Source organism: Protopterus annectens, chromosome 5.part0 (assembly GCF_019279795.1).
Source record: "Protopterus annectens isolate FY-2018-M chromosome 5.part0, PAN1.0, whole genome shotgun sequence".
Classification (NCBI taxonomy): Eukaryota; Metazoa; Chordata; order Ceratodontiformes; family Protopteridae; genus Protopterus; species Protopterus annectens.
Window position 1 is genome coordinate 1,216,506,415 of NC_056735.1, and position 10,866 is coordinate 1,216,517,280.

The 10,866-nt window shown below is 44.6% G+C and overlaps 1 protein-coding gene across 1 annotated transcript in view; it reads left to right on the forward strand.

Annotated features, from left to right (window-relative positions):
• LOC122802340 (nucleoporin p58/p45-like) overlaps positions 1-10,866 on the forward strand; it is a 413,836-nt gene that overhangs the window by 213,135 nt on the left and 189,835 nt on the right. The gene's annotated exons all lie outside the window — the stretch shown is intronic.

Sequence of the window (10,866 nt, forward strand, 5' to 3'; positions counted from 1 at the left end):
CAAAGGGAAAATATCTCCCACTTGGCCAAATAAGATTTTCTAATTTGTAGTTTTATTTGACTCTGTCTACTGCATGACCCTTCAAAATAATTGCTTTAGAGGGATTAAAACTCTATCATCCAGGCTAACAGATGAACTTGTAGGTTGTTTGGAATGAGAGATTTCTTATCCTGTATGTGCAAGTCAGTCCTCTGGAGAAAGGTTGTGGTACTTGCCCTTGGATATTGTCTAGAGAATAGAGAACAATTATTGTCTGTGGAAGAAGGCAGTTACCAAGACAATTACTCAAGTCATTGTGGATCTTGAGTTGAACTCTTGTTTAGGAAAATTTTTTTTTTTTTTTTTTTGGCAAGGAGTCCTGGATTACAATTTTTCAACAGTGTGATTGGAGGTAAACAGGTCCACTTGGGGATCAACTGGAAGACCACATTGGGATCAACTGGAAGACCACTCTGGGTGACATCCATTCATGGGGGTCTCTGTCTTTGCCCTTTTCAGATTGTGCTACAGTGTTGTGCTCTGAATGTAAACAGATTGAAGGGTTTTAGTTTGTACTGTTTGCCAATTCCAGACTGTTACAGCTAGTATATGTAGGAGGTATAACTTGCTTCCTCCCTATGAACCACATGACTGTAATGATTAGTGTGATTACAAAAGAGGTCCCAGAGAGCACAGATTATGCAGTTCTTTGAGTGTTTGCTGGTACCATCATCTTTGATATTTTTTTTTTCTTAATTCCATATACATTATAACTTGAATCCCTTCTATATAGTCCCTAGGCAGAGTATGAAGTGTCTGAAAGGGGCTGAGGGTAAAATTGGAAGACTGTCAAAATCATTGGGTTTGGCCAGTAGCGATGTGCCTTTCTGACAAAGTTCAGAACAAGGATTTGTAAAGACAAAGGGTGTTGATACTTGTACAGGTTACAGTCACAGGTGCTGCAACTTAAGAAAGCAAAAAAGGTTACCAGTGGTGTTCCACAGGTCTGTTTCTCAGGCCTTCAAGTAAGTTTGCAGATGACTATAAATTTGGTGTTAATCTGTGTTCATCTAACTTGCACTTGCTCCAGCATGTATTAGACCATGTTAACAGTTGGTGCAAGGACAATGGTCTCAAATTGAAAGTGAAAAAAATGTAGCGTAGTTCATTTGGTAAACAGAATGGTTTAACTTACTGTATAGGAGTTGAGCGCCTCCAGTCGGGCACTGTTGTAAAGGATCTTGGTACTCTTAATTCCTTATTTGACTATCATATCTCCTCAGAAGTTCAGAAAACCTTTTATCTGACTCCTCTATTTCCAAACATATTTCCACTAACTCCAACAGTCTTAGTCCCCCTTTATTTTTATCTTATTAGACCCATTGTTGAATATAAAGCACTTTTTGGCATGCGTTTGTCTAAACATATCACACATGAGAAATCTCTCAAATTTGAAAAATCATTGGCCTCAAAAAATCTCCGGCACAATTGGCAGGCCCTTCTCTATACTAACTCTTATGAACTACTCTTGCGGAGATCTATCTCTAGCCTTTTGAGTCATAAAAGATGAATGCTGTTTGACCTCCTGTTCCTTAGCAGAAATCATAGTACCTCATTGTTAAAGGAATTAAACTTCAACAGATGAACAAGACAGGTTGGTGTGATAAATGTGCCAGTCCATCCGACATCTCTGGAACAAAGTTCCAGTACCTTCAAGCAGAGCAGCACACTTGCAATCTTCAAGAAAAGACTTAAAAAAAGAAAAGGACTACTATTATAATGTTTACCTGGTTTATCTTGCCTTTCTTGAGGCTGGAGGGAACTTAGAATAGTTTTTTTGGGATAGGATTATATTGGTCTGCAGACTGATTTGCCTAGTACTTGACTTGAATATGAACCTAAATCCAGGGTTGTAGCCTGGAAGGAATGGAAACTGCAACCCTCAACTAAGTACATGAAAGATAAAGCCAAATCAATAAAAGGGCCAACTTTGTTACTAATGTAGCAAAAAACCTGTCTTTGAGTTAACAGGGCTGTATTAACTTCCAGCCCAGTTCTGAAAAGAGCTAACGTCTTAAACCTGCATTATCGCTGACTTGATGCAATCAACCCAGGAAAACATCAGGAACCTAAACTTTAAGGACTACAGTAACTTCCTAATAGACTCTATTGATGACCTAACGAAAGACTGTCCAATTCAGACCCTACCCACCAATTGACAATAGAACACAAGACTCCCAAGTTAAATCTTTTCAACTGTACTCTCCTTTCTTATAACTATACATTGGTACCTTAGCAGCTTTGCAGCAGCTTAATATTTAACTTTAGGCAACATGGTGTTGAAGTTAAAACAGCTGTTCTCAACGGAAGTAAAACGCCGCCTTGTGTTCTCAAAACTCTTAACACCCCTTAATGCAGATGTCAGATCTCTTCATAGAAGCACCTCTCACTCATATTTCACCTCTACTTAACCCCTTCTACTTTCCCCACAGTCTTAAAGCACTTTCACATCATTTCCTTCCTCGAAAATAGTGAACCTTAAGGAATACAAAGCTTTTGGATCTATAGCAAGCCTGTGCCTTATAATAAACATATTTGAGAAATCTATATACAGAAAACTCTGGGGTCTTGTAAACAAATGCAGACATTTGTGATGACACTTTTAGAAATTTTCAGTCCTTGTTGTGTTTGTGTGTTTCTGCTTCACCAGTTAGGTCTAAAGAGGCAAAAGACCATAAACCATTGGGTTTTAAAAAATGTTTGAAGTGCTCCCAGAAAATGTCAATTATAGATGGCCATAGTTATTATGTTTATTGCCTCGGAGCCATTCATTTGCAGGAAACCTGTTTGTTTAGCCATTCCTTCAGCTCCGAAAGTTCTCCAGGTGCCGAAGAACAAGCTAATTTTGAAAGGTCTCCTCAAGTCTTCCTTCGAGCAAGACTTGGCCAGTTCTTCCTCAAAATCTCATTCCTCCAAAAAAGAAAAATATCTACCAAGAGGCATTCCCTGGGCACCGCCCAGTGCTTTGGAACTGCCTCCTAACATTTCTAAGCCTGATAAAACTTCTACCTCCTTGGCTAAAGTGACCTCGGTGCCGATCGAGGTTGTTGAAATGGAGACTTCAGTTTTGGTCCCATGCTTTTTGGAGCAGACTACTGAGACACTACATCAGAGCCAGTCTCCCCAACTTTAAGGTCCCCAATCTTGCAGAGGTCCAGATCACTCGCACTGTCTTCCTCTGATGGGCTCCTGGAAGATGTGGAGAGAGTAGTGATGGAACTCCTTAAGTCGTCTGCCTTGCCAAAAATGCTGTTGGCTCAGGCTCAGTTAGGCCCGGAGCTACCAGAGTCCATTCCCCCTGTTGTGGTTCCTCCTCAGAGCTGTGCCGGGCTTTCGGAGCTGGAGTGTTGGGTACCAGCTCCCCTCGAGGCTGTCTCTGAGCAGAGTTCTGCTCCGACACCTTCGGTGCTGTCCGTGGTGTCTAGGAGACTAAGTTCACCGGTTGGCCCTGACTGGGACAATTGGACCTGAGTATCTTCGGTTTTGAGTCTCCCTCTCGGTGCGTCAGCCAGGGTGAGCTCTGATCCTGCATCTATCTTGGAGCCGATGACTTTATCTGTCTCCTCAGAGCTGAGGAGGTTTTTGGAGTCAGAGAGGTCTGCCTTCGGGATGATGCAGTGTGTGCTGTCCTGCTCATCGGCTCCTCTTGGGCACCGACCTCCGTCTCGGCACCTACTCTGTCTCTCGACAGCAGAGACCTGAAGCCTCAGGAGCCCCCGGTTGGTGGCCCCCAGTCTTTCAAGACCTCCCCAGAATATCCTTCTGAGGAGCCCCCTTGGAAGAGGACATGCAAGAGGAAGCATGCAGACTCTTAGGAGGAGTCCCTTACTTCAGACACTGACCTCAAGGAGTCAGAAAGGTCCCCCAAGTCGTCCTCTGTCTCCTTTGTAGGCATCTTGGAGATCCTTAGGCAGAGTGGCGGCTGGCCCATTGTTACCCCTTCTGATGAGGAGTCGATGTACCTGAAGGCTTCCGGGTCTAAACCTTCAGCCTCTTTGGTGTCTCCACCTTTTGATGAACTTTCCGACCTTGTTAGTCGGAAAGTGTGGGAGACTCCTGATTGCTATGGAGCCAGTTCCCAGGAGACGCAATAAATTTTTGTCTGCTCCCAAAGAGAGGGAATTCTTAGCCAAGGGGGTGTGCCTGTAGATGCCATGGTGGTGGCGGTGGCCACTAAGAAGGAACTAGTGGAGACTTCATCTGTCCATCCGCTGAACAAGGAGTCTTGAACGATGGATAGATACGAGAAGAGTATATTTTCATCAGCGGCATTCACACTCAGGTTGCTGAACTATGTAACAAATTTTATGAGGCTTCAGAGAGATCTCCTTAAGGAGTTGGGAGGTTCTCTACAAGGTACATCTACTGAAGGAGTTCCTGATGAGGTGTCTGCTCAGTTGTCCACCTTGAATTCCATTGTTAACTCCTCCATGAGGCTGATTTCTTATGCAGCCGATTGACCGAGCAGGGCACCGGGTTCAGGAGTTTCCCTTGGGAGACCCTCCTGGATGTGCTTATGTAACTTTTTGTGGAGTCGTTAGTCTACCTTTACCAGCGCCCCCTTTGACTTGACCATTCTTAGTTGTTTTGGACCTAAGGTAAGACACACTCAGCAGGTGCGAGCAAGAAGGGAAAAAGCTGTCTGCTGTGGGAGTAAGTTTTACTGTCACCTCTAGACCATACCCCAAGGGTCAGAGAGGTGGTAAGATGTGGTTCAAGAAGTCCAAGAGATTTTTCCTGGATTCACAGGTTGACTCCTCCTTCAGAGACAGAGGAGGAGGAGCAAATGGTAGACATCGCCCTAGAGGCAGGGAGGCTGTGATTCGCTTAGAGGCCGTCCCTATCAGTGCTCATGATGTGGGAGCCTGGCTGTGCTTCTCTGGAGCCTGGCGGGGGTCGCATTTGTTTGTATCCAGAAGCCTGGCTAAGCATCATCCGAGACAAATGGGTACAAAGAATTATCACCAGAGGTTATTCCGTACCCTTTTGTCTTCCACCTCATGTTCTCAAGAGTATCCCGGATGTCCCACCTAATCACTGGGATCAAGCAACTGAAGTGAAAAAGGTGCTCGCAAACAGTCATCCAAACCGTCCCCACAGACCAGGTAGGATTCGGTACTTGCTCCAGATTCTTTTCAGTGCCAAAACGTACAGGGGACTGGAGGCCCATCTTGGACCTCTGCAAACTAAACAAATCCATAAAGGACAAGTTCTGGATGGTGACACTGCAGTCTATACTCCCTCTGTCAGGGGAAATACACTTGGATGTGCTCAGTAGACTTCCAAGATGCATACTACCATTTAAAAATGGACAGAGTGTCGAGGAGCCACTTCCGCTTCCAGCTGGGAGCCAGTCACTACCAGTTTTGTGCTCTGCCCTTTGGTCTCACCACAGCACCCAGGCTGTTCCCCCAAATGTATGGCAGTAGTGACAGATCACCTGAGACGTCTAGGATTCCAAGTGTTTCCCTATCTGGACAACTGGCTCCTGACAACCTCCACCAGGCATCTATTCCTTAAAATCAGAGATGCCACTATCCAACTTTGTGCCCAGTTGGGGATTACTATAAATTGGGAAAAGTCGGCCTTATTGCCCTCTCAATTTGTGACTTTTATAGGCGCAGAAATATACAGTCGCCATCTTTTTTCCTGCAGAAAGAGCACAGAACCTCAAACAAGTTCAGTCTACCTCCCCTTCAAAAAGTCAAGGCAAAGACGGTGCTGAAACTCTTAGGGACCATGGCTTCCACCATAATGCTAGTCCCTCTTGCCAGATTACATATGCAAATTTTTCAGTGGGTTCTATCATCCCAGTAGTTCTTTCAACAATTGCCTCTATCCCAACACATCATTTTAAGAGTCTTGCAAAAAGGTCCTTGGTTGGTGGATCCAGCCTGACCAACTAATGACAGGCACTTCATTCCTTCCTCGCCAACCTGTTGCTACTGTGACCATGGATGCCTCACAGGTTGGGGGGGCATTATCTAGGCAGGACTTTCCAAGGCACATGGCAAGATCACAAGGCTCACCTGCATATCAGTGTCCTACAGATGAGGGCGGTGCTTCTGGCGTTGCAAGCACTTCATGACCTTCTTCCTCTAGATAGCAATTCAGTCAGACAACATGTCTGTGGTATGTTATCTGAACAAGCAAGGTGGAACCAGATCTTACCCCCTTTGTCATGAGGTGATTCATGTTTGGAAGTGGGCGATATCTTCCCAGTGCTTTCTAGTGGCAATGCACATCCCAAGGACAACCAACGTGATAGCCGACAAACTCAGCCAGGCAGTCTTGATGCCTCACGAGTGGTCTCTGAATCCGTAAATAGTGGAACAGATCTTCCGCAAATGGGGACGGCCTTCCTGCAATCTCTTCGCCAGTCTGATCAACTCCAAATGCAGCAGCTACTTTTTCCTTTTCCCCCCTCTGGGGTAGTTACCGAGGGACGCACTTGTTCACGATTGGCCTTCGAGTCTCCTTTATGCTCCCCCCCCTTTCCTCTCTTATCCAAGGTGATTCAGAAAGTGAAGCTGTTGGGGAAGCAAAGTGATTCTCATCACTCTTTACTGGCCTTGTCAGATTTGGTTCCCCTTTCTCTGGCCTCATCTACTAGACTATCCATGGACTTGGACCCAGTGCCAGACCTCTTAACACATGTCAGTCTCTCAACACCTCAGCCTCCACACCCTCAACTTGACAGTTTGGTTGCTGCAATTCCATCCCAAGTCGGGCCTCATGATTTTTCTCCTGCTGTGACCCACATTCTCACATCCTCGCATAAACCCTCCACTAGAAAGTTATACACTAGCAAATGGAGAAGGTTTTTATCTGGGCTGAAGAAAGGAAGGTTGACCCTTACACCGCATCCATTCCAGTGGTTTTAGAATTTGTCTTAACTTTTTCACCAGGGATCTGCTGCTGCCACAATTAGGGTTCAGTTGCCAGTGATATCTAATTTTCATTTGGGTCAACATGAGTCTAACCTGATGTCACACATTGTGTAAAACTTTGCTTAAAGGTGCTAATTTGCTGAGACCTCCTTTGCAGGAACCTGTAGCTTCCTGGGTCCAAACTTGGTCCTGTCCAAAATAGCTTCTCCACCCTTTGAACCTGCTCATTTGTGCTTGCTGAAGTTTGTCTTGGAGGACTTTGTTTCTAATACCGATCACATCTGCTAGACGAGTATCAGAGTTACAAGCACTGTCTATCAAGCCCCCTTATTTGATTTTCCACAAAGATCGTCTCTCTTCGCACAAATCCATCTTTTATCCTTAGTGTGCTTTCATACTAACTTCAACCAAACTATAGAGCTGCCAGTGTTTTTCTCTAACCATTCCAACACAGCAGAATACAGATTTCATCAGTTGGATATTCAGACAATTATAGTTCTATCTTCACAGGACCAAAACTCAGGAAGTCAGACCAATTGTTCGTAACATTCACCGACTCCAGATTAGGTCTCCCAGTCTGCAAAGTGACCCTTTCAAATTGGATTTCGAGCTGTATTTCCTAAATTTATTCCAATGGAAAGCCTTTACCATTCAAGATTAAGGCTCATTCTACACAATCCCAGTCTACGTCTGCAGCCTTCCAAGCCAGGGTTCCAATTTATTATATTTGTGTAGCAGCAACCTGGGCTACCCCTCACACCTTTATTACTCATTACAAATTGGACTGGACCTCTAGGGGTAGAGTGTCTTCAATTCCACGGTACTTGGGAGTATTTTTCCATGAGCCACCCAAGAATAAGGTGCTAGGGACGCTGTCCCATACGAAAGAATGAAGGCGAGATAGGACTACAGAACATAAAGAATTTATGTACTCACCATAACGTTCCATGTTTGTAGTCCATCTTGCCCTTAATTCTTATGAACCCACCCACCTACCCCTGTCCTGGAAGGATCTGGAGATAGGATAATTTTTCCATAATAGGTGGAGACCTTTCATTATTCTTTCTGGATAGTGTTAGTTCGGTCTTTCTATAGTTTAGCAGCAAACATGATCTGGGGATTGTACTGGTGCATTATGGGATACCTACCTAGCCACGAGCCAACCAGAAAACTTTGAGCTTAGTAATGGGCCGAGTTGGAGCAGAGGATTGGCTCTGAACCATATGTAAGAATGAAGGGCGAGATGGACTACAAACATGGAACGTTATGGTGAGTATATAACTTTATTTTAATGCTGTAACATAAAAAAATGAATCACTTTTGTACAGAAATATTTTTTTACAACTGTCCGTTATATATATGTTCATCGTGTTTCACTGTTGCAGTCATTACAATTGGTTTATCCTGCTGGCAGGCTACCCGCAGTCGGCCTGAGTTCCAAAGTCTAGGTCCGGCATCGGTTGCTGTCTCCTCCCTGACGTCCGTGCGCCAGGGGTATAAAAGATGCAGCCGACGCCATTTTCTTCAGTCTTTCTTGCCGTGTGGTGCCTGAAGCAAAAGCAGTTTGCAAGTGCCTGTCGGCCGACTCCTGAGATTTTCAAATTCGAATTTCAGATTTGAAGTCTTCTTTAAAGCCAAGTACCCCATTGGGGAAACTTTTTTCTTGCTCCAGACCGATGTCAGAAAAAGTTAATTGTATTTCTTGTGGGAAGCAAACACGTCATAAGGAGTTTCATTCTTACTGTATTCCTTGCCTAGGCCCTGACCACGACATTGCTAGTTGTCGGTTTTGTGCTAGATTTAACCAACGCACTATTAAGCATCGGTACAATTTTGCATTTCATTACTTTGGCAGAAGACTTAATTATATAATGCCATCAGAACAGCAGACTACCAGAGTTTATAAAAAGCGCAAAGAAAAAGACAGGCATCTGAGGTTCAAAACCGACGAGGCTTACACTAGGCCTGTCGCTGGTTCTCAGTGAGGTGCTTTCACAGCCCCTGATGCCCACTACCTCAGAGCCACAGGCCGCTTCTGACTCCCATGTGGAGGCGACTAGGCCGCTGGAAACTCAAGGTATTGGACACTCGAACTATTCCCTCAGATGGGTCCGGAGCCGCTGAGCAGGCATCTGCTTCTGCGGGTATTTTCAAGCCTACACAGTTATATGTGAAACCAACTTCAGCTCTAAAGACAAAGAAACACGTACAGCATTCTCCTGGACAGGCCTCCATGCCTAAAAAACAGATGCTTAAAATGGCCGAAGACCTAATTTCTGTGTTCAGGGGTACCCATCCCCCTCCTGATAAGAGGGCCTAGGCAAGACATAGAATATGAATCTTCAGATCAGGTTTCCATTTCCGCTGATTCCTCTAATGAACAGGAATATTCTCTTCCTCCCTATGAGGACTCTGATGCTGAAGAATCTATCCCTTCAGCCTCTCCTCCTGAAGATTGTTCTTCTGGGGAGACCCTGCATACTATGAGGGAGCATCTCCACTGGGAGAGCCAAGATTACTCAGAATCCAAGAAAAAGCTCAGAGACTTCCTTTTATTACTTCAGCACAGGCAAGCAAGTAAGACACCAAGAGCAGGGACTAGGATTTTACTCGACTATTCTTGGTGCCCAGAAAGGACAAAGCCTGCTGAGCAGTACTGGACCTGTCTATCCTTAACAAATTTCTGGATATTCCAAAATTCAAAATGTTAACTCCGCAGCAGCTTCTGCTTGGCTTATCTACTGCGCCCAGGGTCTACACAAAATGTCTGGCACCAGTAATTGCATTTTGCAGACAAAGAGGAATACAAATATATCCTTACTTGGACGACTGCCTTATTCAAGCAGAGAACAAGGACATTCTATTACAGCATCTGGCGTTTGTAAAAAGATGACTAACTGGTCTAGGGTACACAGTAAACGAAAAGAAATCAAAACTTGTACCCTCTCAAGAGGTAATATCCCTGGGTGCAAGCTTAAATACAATTGCCCAGATGGTTTATCTCACGCCAGACAAACACAGACAACTGACTCATTTCAAAATGTTGGCAACAAAGACCCAGTTATCCGCAAAAAAAATTCTGCAGGCTTTGGGCTTAATGGCATCTTGCATTCTGCTAATTCCATATGCAAGACTGCATATGAGGAAATTTCAATGGTATCTAAAAAGTGTTTGGACTCAACATTGCCACAGCCTGGAAACAATAATAACCCTCATTCCCTGCCTACAACAGGAGTTTCGATGGTGGGCAAAGGCCTGTCACCACAACATGGGACAGCCATTCACCTTTTCCACAGCCAGGCAGACATTGACAACAGATGCATCGGATTATGCCTGGGGGGCCCATATGGCAGGAAGATTTATTCAGGGCACATGGTCCGCAAGTCAAATGCATCTACATATCAATCAAAAAGAGATGCTAGCTGTTCAAAATGCCCTGACAGCCTTCAAGGATCTACTTCATCCAGGACAACTACTGGTAAAGACTGACAATACTACAGTCATGTGGTTCTTAAACAAGCAGGGAGGCACACATTCCTACCCCCTCTGCAGACTATCCATGAACTTGTGGTACACAGCATTGACTTACAAAGTACATCTGCAAGCACAATTCCTGCCAGGAAAGATAAATACTCTAGCAGACTAACTAAGCAGAAACCTAATGGATCCCCATGAGTGGAAATTGGATCCACAAGTCTTCAGCATGATAACAAGGAACTGGGGATGCCCGGACATAGACCTGTTTGCCTCCCCTCACAATTGCCAACTACAGAGATTCTGCACAAGGACTTATCACAAGCAAGCATGGAAAGTGGATGCCCTATCCTTCAGCTGGAAAAAACTAACAGTATATGCCTTTCCTCCTCTGCCTCTCCTCCCCAAGGTACTCCTCAAGGTCAGACAAGAGAAGCCAAAAATGATACTGATTGCACCAGAC